General features: G+C 38.9%; 1 protein-coding gene across 8 annotated transcripts in view; it reads left to right on the top strand.

Moving 5' to 3' along the window:
- pard3aa (par-3 family cell polarity regulator alpha, a) overlaps positions 1 to 15,495 on the top strand; it is a 460,369-nt gene that overhangs the window by 250,169 nt on the left and 194,705 nt on the right. The window lies entirely within an intron of this gene.

Below are 15,495 nucleotides of genomic sequence, written 5' to 3'. Positions count from 1 at the left end.
ATGAACATATTATTCTTTTTCAATAAGCAATCAACATAATCAATTTAACAGATTTTTTTTATTTTTATTTTTTTTACTAATTATCAAAATAAAATATAGTCCTACAAAGCTATTATTACCAGAGCATGTGATCAGAGCAGGTAATTTTACCATTGTTGCCCAGCATGACTATACCAGCTCAGCAAACAGAAGTCTACTACTGAGACATTTCACGTGATTTGAGCGGACTTTGCTTTTCCAGTGCGTGATTGGTACATGATTCGAGCGTTTGGGCCGTTAATGACAGTGCAGCGCAAACACAGAGCGGAACACTGCGTAGAGAGCGCAGCGCGCCAACACACACACACACACACACACACACACACACACGGAACAGAGAGCGCGCCGCACACACGGAGCGGAAAAGACCCGCTCATGAAAGCTGCGTGAGAATGAAACCTGATCGCCGAACACGGAGGGACGGGACGGCATATTTTCGGCCTTTTCAATAGCAGTCGCAACAAGAAATCATTAAAACGAGGCAAAAAAAAGTGCTGCGTTAATTGCGTTATATTTTTTTATGCGTTAAACATCTGAAATTAATCGGAAAGATTAATGCGTTAATTCCCCCAGCACTAGTTTTAAGTGAACATAAACAGTTCAGAAAGAAAATGCATGTGTAACAGTATAATGGATCCATGTGTGTGTGGTCTTAAAGTGACAGCAGCCTAATAAACCTGCTGCCAAATTATGAGATAATATTAAAATATCAATATGGCAGTTTTCCCCCATGGTATCAATGTCAAAATTGTGGCCATTAAAAAATGCTGAGTGGCTAGTAACTTTGGAAAACCTCTAGCCACAGAGGCTGGTGAGCAAAAAAGTTAATGTCAAGCCCTGGTTACAAAGTAGCTGCCTATGAAGACAGTCCGGCAGCTGAATAGGCTTTGGAACAGAGTTTAGTCTCACATAATAAGACTTTAGCCAGCATAAACTCAGTCTACAATGCAGCTTATTCCAATTCAATCACATAAGGCCCCTAATGAAATGGAGAAAGTATTTTGGGGCTTTTAGATTTGCCCAGTTAGTTGACGTTAATGTCAGTTTGTTTCATTTGAAATGGGACACAACGCTGTCATGTACGTCACAAACTTTGGCAAATCTCCCAACAAGTTGTTCTTTGGACGTGGGCCATTGAAGAAGTCTGTGAACTTCTAAACAGGGCTTTGTTTTCCGCTGTTCAATAAGAAACCTGTATACACAAACTCCCGGAAATTGTGCAAAGCTAATCAGATTGGATTTCGCAAGAGCTCCATTTCGTGTGCAACATGCATGAAATGGGCAGTGAACAGTCCGTTGGCACTCCACAACAGTGACGTCTGACTCCTTGGCATCTTAACATTTGCATCAGGTTTATTTATTTCGGAATTGGAAGAGAGCCTTGAATATAAAACAATCATTTGTGTTTCAGAAAGGGAAAAAAAAGGATGTCAGAGGAGCTGTGGATAGTCTGTGCGGTTGATGCTGAGGGAGCGAGACGGTGAAGGAAAAGGATAAATGATGAAAGTGGGAGTATCTGGGAGGAGAGGGAGGGAGAGCGAAACAGCAGGAGACAGATAGGCCAGAAGATGGAGAGAGAGGGAAAGAATGAGAGATGTGATAGGCATCTCAGGGAGCCATCAAAAACTCCACTGTGGAGAAAAGAAGGGAAAAAAGAGAACTGACATCAGCGGCGAGGGAGCAAACGTGTTTTGACAGACATTCTGCACTTGATGAAATCTTACCTTGCCACTTCGCTGAGACACACGAATACTCTCCGAGACCTGACAAACACCCCGCTGCTGAATTATTCATGCCAGAAAACGCAATTATCCGGCACACTAATGTGGCCAGCGGCGTGAGAGCATTAAAACAACACAACACACACACAAGCAATTCCATCGTGTAAACATAAAGCCCATCGCGTTCTCCTGCCGGCTGTCTGGTCGGCGCTGGCCGCAATTTAACGTTCCTTTTGATCTCCCAGTGTGCACTGCGGCGAGCGCTCAGAAGTCACGTGTGTTTGCGACCGCTGCTAAGCCAGAGATTGTATATCAACACCTTCTCTTCTGCAAAAGAAATAAGTCATTGTGAAGTCTTCAACCACACCAGAGACGAGGAAACAAAGGAACCAAAATAAATAGGAATTACCTCCAAGCTTTGGCTAAAGATGAGGCGTGTTGATTGACATTAGCATGTTCAGTCAAGTAACTGGTAGCAATAAAGTGTTTTGACTGGGGAGTATTCTAGTACTTGGAAGAGGTAGCAACTTCAAAATATTTAATTTATTTATAATAAAATATAAAACAAATCATATTAGTTTGGTTATGATGGCATTTTGGCCAGTGTTTTGTGGTCTGGTTTGGGACGGAATAAAAGCCTCACTTCACTTCACCGCTGCTCTGTCTACTCGATTGCCGTCCATCAGTCAAGCTCTTATGTAGATAAAGCACTTCTGTGTCAGTTCCTAACCTTCACAATACCCAGGCACAGTGATGACACCATATTCCCCTTTCTGTTGTGCATCATTTCTTCTTATTATTGAGTGTTCCACCACCAGCATTGTGTTTTTAAAGTGTTGTATTAATGACATAATAGTCCAACTTTTTTCCTGGAGACTCCTGTGTTCAGTTTGAGTCCGTTTGTACTGTTAAGCTATTTTTGAACACAGGAATGCACCTCACTGAGAAATACATTCAACTTCCTTAAATGGGTTCTATTATGTTTTTTTTTTTTTTTTTACATTTTCAACTTTCTTTAGTGTGTATTGTTGCTGTTTGAGCATGAGCTCAAAGCTCTGCAAAGTTACAAAGTTGCTCCAGCGGGAGCTATTCTCTATATCAGTGTCAGTGTTTCTGAACTCCCTGAAACTGCACTCATTGTAGTCTTGAGTTTCTTCCAGGAACGAACATGTCACAATATTTCTCATAATAATAATTCATACACAGAATAAAGGGGCGGGGCCTGGTTGAGTGAGTTAGTAGTGTGTTGAAACTGACGGTTATGGTAAGGGGCGGGGCATTTCCCAAACGCGCTCAGCTTAACCAATCACAACACACTGCTCCAGCTGACCAATCAGAGCGCATTGGGCTTTTCAGAAGGAGGGACTTCATATAGAAAGGAACTAAACAGAGCGTTACTGACAGACTGGGAAGAGAGGAGCTGCAACATTGTCAAAGAAATGAAAAAGAATGTGTTTTTTGAAAATTGAAGCATGAAAACCTGGCCAAAAACAAAATCAAGACTTTGAAAAGGGGCATAATAGGTCCCCTATAAGACTAAGTTGATTAGTCATTCAGGCAAGACACACCTGAACACAATGAACCAATAAAACAATAAGAATGTGACACAAGAGACAAGGGAAGCACATGACGGGAATGGAATTACATGAGAAAACTAGGAACCTAGGCCAAATCCGAAATCGCCCGAAATCCATTTGTAGTGGTGTCCGAAAACACATTGCACCGCAATAACGTGTGTACAGCCAGTGTACACTCAATGACTGTCCGAATTCACTCTCTCGTTTTCATTCAGTCCTTCAAGTGATCAGAATTAGTGGACTAATGTAGGGAATAGGGATTGAGGGTTTAAATGGAGATTTCTGATTCAGCCTTAGACTAAGCCAAATTACAAAATAAAAGACATGAAACATGAAAGTGAAAACAAAACCCAAAACCAATTGTGACACACACCTGTAGTCTTGACCACGGGAAGTCTCCATTGAGCCTTTTGATTTTTTTTCATGGTAATCTTGATAGATCAGAAGGAGATCTCTGAAGCAGTTTTGAGTTGGTTTGCTTGGAAATCTTGATGTCCAAGCTTGTTTTGCACTCTTGAAACTATTTTATATGCATTATTTTGGGACTCAACTTCCCAGAAAATAACCCTATGAATGACGATGAGCTTTTTGTTTTCATGTTCCAATAATGCACCCATCTGTAGTCAATTGCAACTCTCTCCAAGTTGGAGTAGATGCTCACGACTGTTGGCTTGCTCAATAACAGCAACTCGTCAATCCAATCAAAATCTGGCAGAACGGTCCAGATGACAGGGTGTACGGGAACGTTGTTTCAGCTCGGCACAGAATAGTAATTAAACACTACATTAAATTCCTCTTCATGACCAGTTCAGACTTTTCACGGATCCATTAGAGGCTGAATCTGCCAAGCTAAGAGAATCTTAATTGCGCAATTAATTTGAACGCTGATGTCTACTGACAGTTGGATTTATGGTGTCTATTGAGGCCAGATCCAGACAAATGTGTGACAGGTTCTATTTTAATTCCGCTGATGAGTTGGCTTGATATCCCGCGAGGGACGCCCATTTTGCCAGTCATCTAAAAATCTGATGTGTTTTTCAGAACTTGTTTCAGAAAAATGCAAGTTATTGTTATCGACTTATTGTTGCTCATTTCCTGTTTTGTTCCAATTTCTCTCACTTCACTGAGGAACGTTTCTATTTTTAAATGTGGTTTGGAAGGATTTTGTGAATGTTAAATTCTTAGGAATCGACAACAACAATGCAACTTTTGTTTTCTCATATGGTCACAATTATTCTCAGCAGATAATATCTTCGTTTTTCAGAATCCCTTTGTACACTCGCACTCTGTGTACTTGGTCTTTTCCAGTGCCAACAGAAAGGTCAAGCCACAACATTTATTTCCCCATGCAGCCATATTTGTTTTGAATGTGTTCACTGGATGTGGGAAACTTTAGTAACTCACACTAAATCAATTCAGCATGTTACCTGGACGCTAGCGCAGTTGTTAAATGAGAGATTGCCGAATGTGTTGATGGGGATTGTTGAGGGAGCTCTTTTGTAAGCTCTGGAAAGTTGTAAGTATGTTCAACAAGTGCCTCTGATTGCCTGACAGCATGAGTGTGTTCACCATGGCATACTACCTACTGTTTTTAAAGGAAGTAGTATGCAGTATGCATGTCATGCACATCTTCTGTATTTACAGTATGATACATCTAAGTGAAATGCACATTTTATGTTTAAAATTGTATGCACATTTTATGTCAAGTTAAGTGTAAGGGTTCACTCACACAGGACACATTTTTCGCATTTTAAGTAAAAATGTGTAAAATGGACATTTTTTACTGTTGCAGTGCATCTTGCTGTTTTTTGAGCTTCGCACCATGATTGTCAAGCTAAAAGAAGCTGAACTTTTAAAATATACACTTATAAAGTTAAATGTATGCAAGGAAGTGACATGACAATCACAATTCGGTATGCAAATGGGTCTAACAAATAAGACCAGTTATAATGTAGTGTGCACATATTATGTTGTCATCATTGTCTACATTTTGAATATACTTTGAGATTTTTAGAATTCAATCTTAGATTTCTTAAGCAAAAACAAATTTACCCTTAATAAAGTTAATAATAAAGTGCACTGCATTGTAATGTATTTGTTCTGTCTCAGTGTGGACGGAAGGCCACAACGGAGCGAAAAAGATGCGTTTTCAAACGAAAACATCTTAGTGTGGACAAGGCCTCAAATGAAAGTTTTTGCAGGATAAGTTGTATCCACAGGCAGGCCCGGCTCCAGATATGAGATGAAAGGTGGGCCAAGTCATTGTCCAGGTGGGCCGGGTGTATTATTATTATTTTTTATATATATATATTTTGCTACTATTCAGAAATAAAAATGTTTAACAGGTTTATTTTTACATTCTCTCTTTTTGCGTTTGTAATATTATTATTTTTTTTTTACCCCTTAACAGATCCTGTATCAATTAAGTAACTTTAGATTTGATAAAAAGGGACAGGTCTTTTAAAATAACTATTTACATCACTATACCATTTACAACATCAGCTACAGCTGTAGTTGCAAACTAAAAATGTTAATTTTATCTGAAATGCTGTTTTTCTTGAGAATTATTCTCACGTCTGTTAATGTAGTATAACATTACAGATTTTTGTCCATTGTTATTTTTTGCATTTTTATTTTTACATTCTTATGTATATTTAGAATCTTTTTTTTTTTTTTTTTTTTTTTACCACACAACAGATCTTGTATCAATTTAGTAACTTTAGATTTGAAGAAAACGGGGCAGGTCTTGAAAAAGATCTACTTACATCACTATAATTTACAACATTAGCTTTCTACTCATTTTAGAGAATTCTGTTACAAACTCACCCATGTCCATTTCATGTGTTATTGCTTTTTCATGAGCTAAAAACACAAGGTTTTCCTTTTGGAACAAGAAATCTGTGCATGTTGTGTTTTATTAGGCTACAGAGTGTGGTAACTCTCGATTACAAGTCATCATGAAGATTCAAACTTCGCAGGAAGTTTGATTGACAGGCGATCTGACCAATCATAATCCGCCATCTGCGTCCGACAAAGCAGTCAGGAGAATTAGTAGATTAACGTTGGAGGATTTGAACTTGAATAACGGCGTGTACTGACGTCTTTCCACGGTTAAAACAACATTCCTTCTGATGTTCATTTACTGTATGTTTATTTGATGCTATAAATGAACTAGAAGGAAGAGATGATCGGTTCACCAGCAGCTTTCACTGAGGCTCTACAGCGATCTGTCAGACACATTAAAGAGCCACAAAACGGTATTTATTTTTTAAATTGCGTAAAAAAATGACCAAATTTGAAAGTTGAGACTTTGTTTCATATTAAAAGTAACCTGATCTGTCCTGTCTGTCAGCGCGTTGTCAGTGTCCTTTCTGCTCCACGATGTATGTTTCACTGCATAAGAACATGGTGTGTAGCGTGAGAGCAGCAATTGAATATTGAAGATTGAACAATTTTGTGATTAGCTGTTATGTGGTGTGGGGCCAAGGTGGGCCAAGCTTCTGATTGGGTGGGCCAGGCCCACCCTGGCCCCCCCGTGGAGCCGGGCCTGTCCACAGGTGTGCGCAGGTTTGCTGTGATTTTCAGCCTGGTTTATGTGTTGATTGCACACGGGTGTTTTTTCAGCTCTGATTGCTGACGAGCCGCACCAGAAACAAATGACACTCTAATGTGAGTTTTACCGGCAAAAGACTCAAAGCTGCGTGTGTCCAGATCTGTTGTGTTTCCATCCATTTGACTGTTTCCATAGCAACGGGCAGTCGAGGAAGTGAGCTTGGGCAGGAGGGCACAGGTTGATTGAGATAATAAGCCCCTTTCTTATTCAATGGGTGTGTCTCTGTCGTTTTGTCCCAAATTACAGCCGGTTTGTTTCATCTGTCAGAACCCTGACCGCATCCCGTCTGTCTCCACCCCCCAAAATCCCTCAGAGAGAATTAATAAGACGAAGACCAAACTGTCAGTGGAAGTCACAGTCTGATGGCCTCGTCTCTTTATCCAGGGCGGCGTGTTCTGTCTCTAAAAGAGCCTCTGATATAATTATCTGTCTGTCAAAGTTCTGTCATGGCTGTAAGCCTTCGTCTTAGTCACAGTGAGGTAATTCACCACAACTTCTGCTTACAAGGTGTAAAAGCGAGACCTGCGGTCCTGTCTCTGTCCTGGCAGCCATTAGCATGAGTGTTTCATCTGAGATGTCGTGACGGTAAAATGAGAACAGAGCCGCTCCGGAGCCAAGATCGCTATCAGGATCTATTTGTGACTTGGCAGTCTTTCGGGGAGATTTTTTAACAGCGACTGAATTATCACGTTCACTGGGACCTTGGCTCTCTCACACCTGCCTGGATAAATGCAGTACTGTAAGACCCTTAAATCACTGACGACTTATTCATTGAGGAAAAAGAAAAGTCTTTGAAAGTTCTGAACAAGGTCTGTATTGTATCTGAACTTATATAGAATGATTTGGATAATATTTTTGGAAGACGCAAGAAAACTTACATATGTAAACCATTTGCTTCCTCATGCCGTTATGTAGACCTACATGGTAATGTAAGCCCGTCTAAATCGGTCCAATGGCGGCATCCAATAGAACAGGTGAAGATCTCTGCGCATTACTGTCTTTCCACGTGGCAAAGTAATTTACGTCCATTTAAGCTTTTATCTGACTCCATTTTATAAAGACCTCGAATAGTTTAGCAATACATTTAATTGTTCTATTTAACTCTTTACTTATATTTTACCCATTCATATTAGGAAGCTATGCCGCTTTGAGGTCCTCACGCCTTCTGTCTCACGATCACAAACTCACCAGCTTCGGTCACTAAACAGAAGTAATTGGCTATATACCTGAGATGGTCACATTCACGTTTACACAATCAAAGATACTTTGGTATAGCCCCCGTGGTTTTGCATACACTTGAATTTAAAGTAACGTTTACTTCAGGCAGAGGTATGGCCACTACTACAGATATAAGCTGACCAGCATTAGTTGGCCATGCTGTGCTTTCCTATGTACACTTATCTAAAATAACATTAAATTAAAACCGAGGTAAGACACACCCAGATTTAGATTGGTCAAGCAGCATTTTTTCATTAACAATGGGAATTTGCATTCAGAGTTTACACCTTTTGAGGGCCGATGCCATTTGCCTGGAAGACACGCCCTCCTCTGTGTGTAAGTTATCTCTAAACTCTTAAAAACTTTATTACCTTTTGGTTTACTTCTTTGGGAATGATAGCTTTGTACCAGTCGCACTGAGACATTTCAAATGATACCAAACATGTATAATACTGTATGATAATTATTCACATTAAACCATATAGATTCTTGGGTGAATTTTGGTGATCTCAGCATGAGAGAGAGAGGGAGTGGGGGAAGAGGGAAAGAGATGTAGATTAGGATGATTCTGAGGTGAGACTTGCGTCTCAAATGGTGATACTAACTTCACAAGAGAGAGTTCAAATGTTAGTTTCCTTTGTTTTCTCAGAGAGTTGCCCTCTCTTCCAGTTCTTGCCGTTTTTCCAGTCTTACAGTAATAATATATCAGCATGTGAAAATTAGACAGAATTATTGTAAATTAGAATCATTATTAAGTGGTGTGACTCCTATGTTGGAACTAACAACAGGTTGAAAGAAGGTAAACATAAAGTTCTGCATGCAGTTACATTGCTACAATAAATGAACCGAAATTCAAGCATGTTTCAAAGTCTGCAACTACAATCAGAAATCAAAGCTGATTCATATGTCTTGAAGGTATCAGCATAAACGCTGCTTTTGACACAGCAGGTCAGAAAACCTCCAAAGCGACAAATGTGACATCCATTAACAGCTCATCCCCATCTCTTCTCCACCCAGAGCCCGTGTGTTTTAGGATAGTCGAGCATCGGGAGACGCTCTCTCTCTCTTAAAGCACAAACCCTGGCATCCCTACTGTGAAAATTACCCCAACCGTCTCCATTAGCCAGACTGGCACGCTTAAAGTTAAATTGCTTGTTCAAACCCCTTTTACTCCCCTGAAAATGTTCCCTTGTTTTTTTTCCCCCTTTCACTTCCCCCTCCCCCCGTTTGCCGTCCCCGCCACCAGCGCTTTTGTGGGTTGCATTTACAACATGCCAGTTTGCGGTGCTGAACCCCAAGCCAAGTACTCCCACAATTAAACCTAATATTGCAAAGTGCATTAGAAGACAATAGCATTCTGCGTGCATTTTTGTTTCGCAAAACAGTTTTGAGCTGCCACCTGTTTTTGCTTAGCACTTTTTTCTCTCAGCTGTGACAGCAATTAGCCTAGCTGTTCATATGGAGCGTGCGCTGTTATAGCGCTGTACAGGCCTGATAAACAAGCCAGTTTAGAGCAGTTTTGGGACGTGAGAGCTTGCTGAGAGCATGTGGTGAAGTCAAGCACAGTTAGGTCTCAAACACGCTGTTGTCCTTGTAGCAGAACGTGTTTATATATACAACAGAACACTGGTAGTGATCAAAAATAGGCTGATTATGAAACATAAAGTCTGCTGTAGGTGTATTGTCAGCTCATTACGAAAAATCAAAGTGGTGTTGCTAACATTTTTCAGTTTTTTCATTTGACCTTCTTCATTGGGAATTTGATTCCTTGTATAAATAGGGTTTTTGGCTTCACCTCTCCAACTATTGGTGTCACCTTCACTTTACAGTAGGTGCTGACAGTTCTTTCGCTCCTCGCTTTGAGAGTCTCATCTAATCTCTTTTTCTCTCTCTTTCTTGGGTCTTTGGGTCTAATTGTACCTGAAAGTATTGAATGTGCATTAGCCAGTGTTTAATATGCAGGCTTTATCAGAAGGTGGCGGGCCAAAGAAACAGTGGTGAAAAATTTCATGTTACTATACTTATCATGCACAGGCCTTCTTTGCAATTACATACTTGACTGATTTCTTTTAGCCTCTTAAATTCATTTCCAGTGACCTTTATGTCATTGCCCCGTTTGGGCGAGAAAGTTTTAGCCTTGCTAATTGTTTTAAACCTTTGCAGCAGTTTGAAGCCAGAGAGCAACATTTATCTTTCATTCATTCCTTCCTTCCTTTTGTAATGTTGTTCATTCTTTCTTTAGTTTCTTTCTTTTTTCTTTTTTTTTTTGGTCCCACTTTATATTAAGTGGCGTTAAGTACTATGTACTTGCATCAAAAAATAAGTACAATGTACTTATTGTGTTCATGTTGTATTGTAAAACACTTTTGCTGCTATTGAGGTGTGATACGGGTAAGGTTAGGGACAGGTGTGGTGGATTGGGTAGGTTTAAGGTGTAAGGGAAGGGTCAACTGTGTAATTACAAATGCAATTACATAAATTAATTACAGCTGTAATTACATGCAGGAATTTTAAAAATGTAAGTACAATGTAAAAACATGTAGTTACACAACAAGTACATTGTAGCAAATTATTAATTTAAATGTAAGTACATAGTACTTAAAGCCACTAAATATATAGTGGGACCTTTTTTTTAAATGGAGCCTCTAAAGGAAGGAAAAAAACGTATATGAAAAATTAAAAAATATTTGTCAATGCTTTTGAAAACGTATGTGTCAATGCTTTTGGATTGTCTCGTTCCCCCGAGAAACTCTGCTTTCTTTCCGAGCGAACGCAAAGACTCTTAGGGCAGTGCAAAACAAATGCCTCTCATTTGTTTGTTTTTCTCATTTGTTTTATTTTTTGCTGTCTTCACTTGTTGTTTGTTTTGATTATGTTGATTCCTGTTTTTGGTTTGTTTGTTTGATTGTTCGTTCAATACTTTATTTTTTATTCTGTTAATTGTTTTGAAAGTGTTTCTTCTTGTTTGTTTTTTTGGTTTGTTTGTTCATTCAATATTTTCTTTTCTTTTTTTAAAAGTTTGTTCTATGTTTCTTGCTTTTATTCATTTCTTCATATTTTTTTTAGTTTGTTTTTCCTCTGCATGTTCTTTCTTTCTTTCTTTCTTTCTTTCTTTCTTTCTTTCTTTCTTTCTTTCTTTCTTTCTTTCTTTCTTTCTTTCTTTCTTTCTTTCTTAATTTCTTTCTTACTTTTTTATATTGTTACTGTGTTATGTTTTTGTTTGGTCTTCCTTCCTTCCTTCCTTTAGTTTGTTTGTGTCTTTTTAGTTGTCATCACTTAATTGTTTGTTCATCCTTTTGGTTAATTGTTTATTTTGAATGTGTTTAGACTTTTGTTTTGGTTTGTAAGTTTGTTTGTTTGTCTTTTCGTTCAATAACATACTTTTTTTCTGTTAGTTGTTTTGAACATGTTTTTTTTTTATTAGATTTTTTATTTATTCTTTGTTTCTAACTTTCACTTATTCAAAATTGTTAGTTCATTTTTCCTTTGTTTCTCTCTTTTGTCTCTGTATGTCCATTTTTCTTTCTTTCTTTCTTTCTTTCTTTCTTTCTTTCTTTCTTTCTTTCTTTCTTTCTTTCTTTCTTTCTTTCTTTCTTTCTTTCTTTCTTTCTTTCTTTCTTTCTTTCTTTCTCTCATCAGTCCCTATGGAGTGAGAGTGAACGGGAGACGTCTGCTCTTCTCTCTCTCTCTGTTCGTACCGTGTTCAGACGCTGTGTTATCTCTCATGGGCTCTTCTCTTCATTGTCTGTGCACTGACAGTATAATTCGAGCTCACTCTGGAAACAAAAGCATGTAATGAATGCACACCATCCAGTCTGCTTATGAATGAATTAATTACTCGCGAGCACAATGGGCCGGGTCGAGCTGCATGCTCCTTCATAACGTGAGGCATTTCCCTCTGCCAGTGTCTGAAAGAAATGTACAGTGTTGTGAAGGCTTGTGACAATGAACCAGTGGTTTGTAACACAATTTCAGACCTTCAAGCAAACCGTTGCATGTTATAAAACTTTGAGGTCAGAGACTGGCAACCTGTGGCACTGGCTTAAAGCCTCTTCTTTCAGAATGACTGGGCATATTGAAGCTGAGATTTCAACGGTGGTGTGCTTTACTGTTTAAAGGAGCTTAGCTTTTGCTCGAGATCGTAAGTCTCTCCAGGAGGATTATACCCGTTTTATTCAGTGCTTGCTAATGCACACAGGACTATTACTGCGGCGCAAACAAACACACTCATAATAGTCATTTGAACAAGAATATGCAGCATTTGGTAATTTTACAACTGATTTAAGTTGGTCACGCGGATTCACCAACAGAAATGACTTGGAATTTTTTTTGCCTGCAATATTTCACCATAATATCCCTAATGTGACCGCACCTTAGGTTTCAAGGTAATCATAATGGTTAAGTTGCCCCACACATTTATGCTATGCATTTATGATCTCCAGTCATGCAAACTGTTGAGGAAAGGTGTGCTTTTGCTTTTCAGAGACAGGTTCATTCATTCATTCATTCATTCATTCATTCATTTGTTCATTCATTTATGATTTGTTTTCCTTTACTTGTCTGTTGTTTGTTCTTTATTACTTTGTTGGTTAGTCTTTTGTTCATTCTTTCTCACAATGATTTGTTTGTCTGTTCACTTGTTTTGTTTTATTATTCATTCCAAGCTGAATTACACTTACACTCTTGCTTTGTGACAGCAAGTTTTGGTTGATTCACTTATTAATATAATCTTGGAACTTTCTCTCTTTCCTTTTGATTTATCACCACATATTCTTAAGAGTAGTCCATAGTGTTGTCATTTTGCCAAGGATTGTTACAGACAGAATGGCACCAAAATCTCTGACCTCTATAAATATAAGCTCATCTAAATAACTCGCCCAACAAAGTAAGGGAGTAATTGATGAGGCTCTGTCTTTACTACGGCTGGGTATTGTTTGAATTTTAACGATTACAATTCCGATTCTGATTATCGATTCCGATTCTTGTCGATTCCTAATTTTGATTCCAATTAGGTAAAAAAAAAAAAAAGGATTAATCATTCACATTTATTCTAAGTTTTATTGCTAATAATTTAATTGCATACCATGAACAAACATCAACTGGATAAAGAACACTTACACAAGGAACTTTTGCATATGGTTTCAAAATACCATAGCAAAACATCTAGCCTAACTAATTTATTTCAAGCATTATTTAAAGACAAGTAAACACTCAGTAATAAAAAAAAATAAAAAAATAGCAATCGCACAAATGAATACAACTGAACAAAGATCCATGTGATAAGGTTCGATATGGAAGGAAGAAGACGGTCGGCTGACTGAGACTCGTGCTTTTATTCACTCAGAGAAATATAAACAAAGTGCGCTTCCATAAACTCTCTCTCTGCACTGACAACGTAGCAGTCACATGATCCCAGCAGTATGAACATCACGAGTTCTCAGTCCGGTCTCTCTCCCGTTTCCCATTTCCGGGTGGCTTTATCCGGTCTCTCCACGCCAATCACAGGTGTTTCTCATTTTGCACTTATCCCACTACACCACTCGTCTCCTGTCTCCTGTCCTGTCTCGTGTGGATCTTCTTGCGCTTGAATCACATTAAAATGCACACAAAGGAATCGATAAGAGGAATCTAATTTTTTATTTATTTATAACAAGTATCCCATTCCTGGTCTTAAGTATCCAATTCATTGAATTGAAATGAATTTTGATTCCCAACCCTAGTCTTTACTGACAACTCTGCAAACTCCTTCGAGTGCGTAAAATGTTTCTCGGTTGCCATGGAAGCTGACAAAAACAATGTTATCCGTCAGAGGCGAGAAGTGGCCTAAAACTCACAAAGATGATTCTCCATTCAAAAACAGCAATGTTTCTGTCCATAATGCATATCAGTGCTAGAGTGAGCCGGTGAGAGGCACTTCATTGTGTCAGTCTAAAAGACTGTTGTCCTCTCTGCGTACTTGTGCGTGATAGGAACTAAATGAGTGTGTGAAAATCACACGCGTGAAAACCGTGTTAGCACTGCATGTGTTCTTCCTGGCGCCTTCACCTGGTTGTTGGTTCTTAACCTGAGAGCTGCGATTGTCTGCTGAGAGCCACCTGGGTTGCCATGGCAACTGCTCGGGCACGGGATGATGGTGTGTGTGTGTGTGTCTGTGTGTGTGTGTGAGAGGTGTATTATGAAAGGAAGGAGAGATAGGGGCCTCACCTGAATGCTTGGCTGAATCTCTATAACTCATCTCCAGCTTCTTTGCTCTCGGCAGCTGGACTAAAGCCAAGCACCTGGCATTCTTCAAGTGTGTGTGTGTGTGTGTGTGTGTGTGTGTGTGTGTGTGTGTGTACTGAACCTTTCTTTAAACGCATTACTTTGGCTTTTAATGTATACAAGTGCTACTGAGAGTGGATTTTTCCCCAATGAATCAGTCTTTTAATGACTTCCCTGATGGAAAATTCTGGTTTTGGAATATGGTAGCAGATCCAAAGTGGTGTATTAGCTGTGACCAAGATGATCTACTAGGTTTAAACTAACACTATTTGCTGCATAAAGCTTTGGATTTTCTAACAATGTAATTATGAAATAGCTTGTTCACTGATATGGAAGTGTATTTATATCATGGGTTTGAATCTGCACTGTAATTTTATGTTCCTGTGAACAACAGGAGATCGTCCACTTAATGGGTGTCAAGACAATTCTCCATAGAAACCACTGTAAACATGCTGTTTAATGAGTCATGTGATCCTGCTGTGTTAATCTCCTCACCTCTCAATTCAGCACTCTGGAAAGCTATATTGTGTTTGTTTTTTGTGTTCATATTATATGCATTGTGTTGATCTTTAATTGCATGTTATTCATGCATCAGATTTTATATGCATTTTATATAGTGTAAAAAGTGTGTAAGTGTGTACCACTTACGTCGCCAAATAGAACTGCAAAAATAGTAGGTATTCTTCCCCATCTGTCATTGGTCGAAACAGACCCATAGCCCCGCCCTAAACTCTTGCCATAGGTTAATTTGTTGCTATGTTGGGCTATGCCTACTTCAATGCTATATAGTATGCAAAAAATAGTATGCAAGCTGAGTAGTATGTCATAATTCACATTTTTCATAAAAGAGAAGGTAAAACGTCCCCCGATAGACCAACTTATTCCGGTGAAATTCTAAATTATGCGTCCGATGGACACTTTACTATCCCATGAGGCCACGGGAGAGGATTTATATACAGTATGGTGTGAAACGACATAACCGACATCATAGGTCACATAACAACGACAACATGACGGATTGTAGTACGTCCGAATTTCATTCATACTACACACAATCTTTCCATAC

The sequence above is a fragment of the Abramis brama genome, assembly GCF_963993115.1.
Source record: "Abramis brama genome assembly, chromosome: 24".
In the NCBI taxonomy this organism is placed as follows: domain Eukaryota; kingdom Metazoa; phylum Chordata; class Actinopteri; order Cypriniformes; family Leuciscidae; genus Abramis; species Abramis brama.
The sequence above is the reverse complement of the archived record's forward strand: the minus strand, read 5'-3'. Positions and strand labels throughout refer to the sequence as shown.